The following is a 4887-nucleotide window of genomic DNA, read 5'->3' as shown; positions in this document are numbered from 1 at the left end:
CAGCATTGTCCGTCTTCACTGCGCACACACTGTACCACTAATGGTTTTTTTGAGAACTTCCAAATGCTTCGCGAATTCAGTGGAAATAATGCTTTGGAAATTTTTACGAGTGTGAAGTTTTATGAAAATGCCTATTTAAATTATCTGTGCTATAAGATCATAAACCTTTTTATATGCAAGTCTCATATGTACGCGTATGTCTGTTTGCACGTACATACATACATATTTATATGCATACATATGTTAAGTGTTGTGAATTCCTTGTCGGCAATTTGCTTTGTGTTGCTTTGAAGTTGAAAGCCCTGCTGCTTATATGTAGCGGACTTATATTTAAATTTGATATGTCTAATTCTCAAATGTCTAAATTTGGTTACATGTATTATGGTAGCTGTGTATAATATATAGCAAGCACATTAACAAACCCAGTGCTGCCAAAACTCTACTAGGGATGAAATGTTACCATGCAGGTATCGATACTTTTACTTGGAAGTAGTATCGAAAGAAAGTATCGATACCTGTAAAATATCACATTAGTTGGATGGGAACTACAGCTTTTTAAATTATCAATAAAAAATTACCTTCTCTGGTCATTAAAATTTGCTGAACAATTCGAAAACTTCTTTTCTCATCCATAGATGTATGTAGTCGCCCAAAATTTAAATAAACTTAATTCTGTTAGGGTGTACTTCGATAGATTTTCACTTCGTTTCTTTAGAAAATTTAATTAAATGCTAAAAATACTTATTTTAAAAAAGTCCACGCCGACCTGTCCTCGATGCTGTACCCTACTTAGTGGCAGTCTACACCTCTACCTGCTGGGCTGCGGGAATCGCCTTGCCGGCGGTATACTCTTGATTAATACGAATTTAATTTTCATTGAAAAACAAACACTACTAGGTTTGTTAAACATTTCCTAGCCTAAATAGCCCTAGCAGCGAGATCGGAAACAAAAAATTTAGATAAAACAAAAAAATAGATTTAGATAAAGAAATTAAAATAAATAAATATATACATACATACATATACAAAATAGAAAAAAATATAAATTAAAAATTAAGAAAAAAGATAAAAAATAAAAAATAAGGAAAAGTGTCCGTTCCACAAGATAAGAACCCACAGCCAACAATTCAGCAGTTGAACTCGCATTCATTCGGCTACAACATCTGTTGAGCAACATGGAAAAATATCTTCAATTCAGTGTTTTATTATTATAAATCAAATCAAGAATAATTAATATAATTAAATAAAATTAAAAATAAATCTGTGTGGAATTTTCTTCGTTTTTTCGTCTATTTTACCCCTTAGCCTCCCAGTAGAACTTGGGATCATCGTACGATTGCTCGGTGAGTACTCCCTTGGAGTATAGGACTACTCCCATTGCTCCCTATGCTTCTGTGTATAAGCATGTAATTTTGTATACTCCCTTTAACACGGGATGTCCTAGGGTGGCGAGTAATCCCTTTTACCTCCTAAATGAGCAATCAGGGAGTTCATTCAGAACTTAACTGTTCGCTTAGAATATATCCCATTACTCTCCTAAGCGAGCAATATAGGAGTAAAAAAAAACCGAAAAATCTCGTTTAATGCTCCTTCATCATGCCTCGGAGAGCATTCTTTACTTGCTCGCTTAGGAGATTTCCTATTTGACTTCTAAGCGAGTAATAAAGGAGTACAAAACCGACAAATCTATGTTGTTGCTCCGAAATCAGGTCAGGGGGAGTACTCTTTTATTTCTCATATAGGGAGATCTCCCTTCAAGTTCTAGTGGGCTGGAAACTTTATATAAGACAATATTTTTGTGTTTGTGTGTCATATTTTTCTCTGTTATCATGTTTCACTCCTACAGTGCAAAAACCAAGAAACATATTCTAACACTCCCAAACAGTGTCGCAAAGTTTTCATTTTTAAAAAGCACTAAAACCCAAGAAAAAATGCCTTTTTTTCTTGAAAAAAAGCACCGAATTCTTATTGTAAGGATGCCGGTTTAAATTAACAAAAATCAATTGATCGACGCGTCGCGACGGGCGAAATTATTCAGTTTTATTATTCTGGTTTGCTTAATTTTTTCTACAATTCCTACAAAATCTTCTTGTGTCAAAAAAAGCTGCCTACTCTTCAAATTTCATTATGCCGTGATTTTGTTTCCATTTTTGTAAAGATGCTTACAAAACTTACGATTGCTACAAATTTCGCTTCGATTTTTTAAGATTTGCAGCCACTCTAGCCTAACATTATCTAGGCTAATAAGGTCCGGTTCCTTACCGCTAATATGTATATATGTAGATATGTATTTAGATGAAGACTTTGTGCAATAAATATGATTTTTCCTGCGGAGTGTGGTGATCCCCACTAAAAGAAATTTCGAAAGCAAAATTTACTTTTAAACAGGGACCGAAAATAACAGTTATTTTTTTAATAGTCAAACTTGGCCAAATATTTTTAAGTCCGAAATAAAAGTCCTTTCCTGATAATAAACAAACCGCTTATTCACTTTCATTTGATACCAAATTAATATTTTTTTTCTACCCGAGCGCACTTGGGCACAAGGGCATTATAACTTTGTTCACATAACGGTTGTTTGTAACAGGCAAAACGAATCGAGATAGATACAGACAAATGAAATCGATTAAGCGGTGACTGGCTAACAGTAGTTTTCAGAAATACAAAAACTGCGATATTTTGGTAACTATGATTTTTATACGAAAAATAAAAATATTACAAATTTTTGGAAAACGGGCGTACCCACTTATGATAACATGTGTATATCTTGGTAACCGATCCACCAATTTCTTCCAAACTTGGCACAGTTGTTGGCCGTGGTAAAACATACCAAACGGCTGAAATTTTTTAAATCGGACATAATCACGCCCACATTCCATATAACGGTAATTTAGAGATTTACGAAATCTTCGATAAATCAGTAAATACTGAAGCTAATGTACTCTAAATTGATGTTTGCAATAATTCTTTAGCAATAAATACGTTTTTGATAAAATTTTGGAAAATGGGCGTGGCACCCCCCACGTATGGCCACATATATTTATCTCGGTAAACGTTGAAAATTATTGAAATCGGACTGAAATTACGCCCACTTTTCATATAACGGTAAATTTCAGAAATGCTTGAAACTTCGATATTCCGAAATTTAAGTACGCTAATTTACTGAAAATTGATAAGTACTAACAACAATCCCTTGAAAAGAAATAACATTACTATGGAATTTTAAAAAAATGGGCGTGGTACCGCCCACAAATAACTATAAGTTTATCGAAGATGTTTGAAATAGGGGTAAAACCACTCCTGCTTACCATTTAGCAGCAGTTTTCGGAAAGGTGAAAAAAACTATATTTACTACTTGCGCCAGGTATCTAATGTTCGGCTCAGCTCGAACTTAGACATTTTACCTGTTTTTTTATAATTTAATACAAAAGAAATTCATATAACTGACCCAAGGTTTGTTCTATGATAATTAAATAAAAAAATTTATTGAAATATTTTTCAATAGGTGGCTCTCCTCGTTTAGACATTTCAGTTCTTAAGCTATTTTAGTCCTCTTTTATTTGAAACCAAACTTGTTTAATTCGGATAAGCGGTTTGGTTATTATTAGGAAAGGACTTTTTTTTCAGACTTAAAAAATATTTGGCCAAGTTTGACTGTTAAAAAATAACTGTTATTTTCGGTCCCTGCTTTTAAAACGATTTTACTTTTATTTAAATATGTATTTTTAAATTGACAAATACACATTTTATTTTTATTTTATGCTATTCAATTGGATGCAATATTTCAACATTAACTTTAAGTATTTTTTCAGATTTGCAAAAATATCGAAACTACAGCCTTTTCCTGGATGATATGTACTTCCACATATAAATGCCTTTCGTACCATTAATTTTCATGAGGCAAAATAAGTTCTAATAATATGTATTATGCATGTGTGATGTCTTAGAAAAATAAAAAAGAACTTAAAACGCTTTCACATTACAGTCATTTCAGATGGACGGAAATCGGCTGTTACTTTTACAGATTCTAATGAAGCGAAATTGGCTCTCCTATAACGAAGATAATAAACTTGCAAGCGTTTGTTAATTTGTATGAATTTCCTCCACATTCACCACTTCGCAAGAATAATAGCCGCATAAATTAGCCAAAATAACGGTATTAGCCACCCAATGTGGCATATAACAGCAACAGCGCCACGGCCGCTAATGTGGCAGCATTGTAAATGTGTGCATTCATATTTATGTATATATGTACATATGTACATACAAACAAAGGAGTACATTTTCTGTTTCGCCTCCAGCTCTTGTAGGCAATAAAAATAAAGAAAAATTTGCAACACCAAGCCCATTAAACAAGAATTATTTGCAGCAAATGAGATTTTCCAAAGCGAAAGCTTATGAAACGCAACGAACACTCGTAAATATCTTATCTTTGTGGCGGCAAGCAGTGAAAATTGCATGCCACAATCCTTAAATGTGCAAACAAATGCGGTAACATTAAAAACACGCCGGAGCGAAAAAATAAAAACAAAAGTGATGCAAATAAATAAAAGCAAAATGCTAACAAAGCCAAGAAGACATTCAAAATCGCGCAAGAAACAACAAAAAACACATTAACGAAATCATAAATTCTTATCGCGGTTGGTAGCCGGCAGCAGCCGTTACAAAAACAATGCGTTGACAACGAGCATTGCGTAAACCTCAATACGCGCAGTTGGTAGCAATGGACAACTGATTGCGGTAATTCGAAGGAGTAACAGCAGCAGGAGTCTTTTATTGCGCATTGCTGATGGCGTTCGATGGGATTGGCCACGCCAAAAACGTTAAAGTCATAAACATTAAGTTGACTTATTACTGTCTTGAATTCCTTCGTCTACTTTGCTTATA

The 4887-nt window shown here is 33.8% G+C and overlaps 1 protein-coding gene across 5 annotated transcripts in view; it reads left to right on the top strand.

The window, feature by feature from the left end:
- Window positions 1–4887, top strand: part of LOC118735346 (zinc finger protein Elbow-like) — a 228093-nt gene that overhangs the window by 207170 nt on the left and 16036 nt on the right. Inside the window, exon 2 of one of the 5 annotated variants that reach the window (XR_004992588.1) lies at window positions 3986–4573. The exons of the other annotated variants lie outside the window; for them this stretch is intronic. The gene's annotated coding sequence lies outside the window, so the exon portion shown is untranslated. Of the gene's footprint in view, window positions 1–3985; window positions 4574–4887 lie in introns of those variants that run through there. 5 annotated transcript variants of the gene reach the window in all.

The sequence above is a fragment of the Rhagoletis pomonella genome, unplaced genomic scaffold, assembly GCF_013731165.1.
Source record: "Rhagoletis pomonella isolate Grant_MI unplaced genomic scaffold, Rhpom_1.0 Rhpom_scaffold_00003, whole genome shotgun sequence".
Classification (NCBI taxonomy): domain Eukaryota; kingdom Metazoa; phylum Arthropoda; class Insecta; order Diptera; family Tephritidae; genus Rhagoletis; species Rhagoletis pomonella.
Note: the sequence above shows the minus strand (reverse complement) of the source record. Positions and strands in the feature narration are given on the sequence as shown.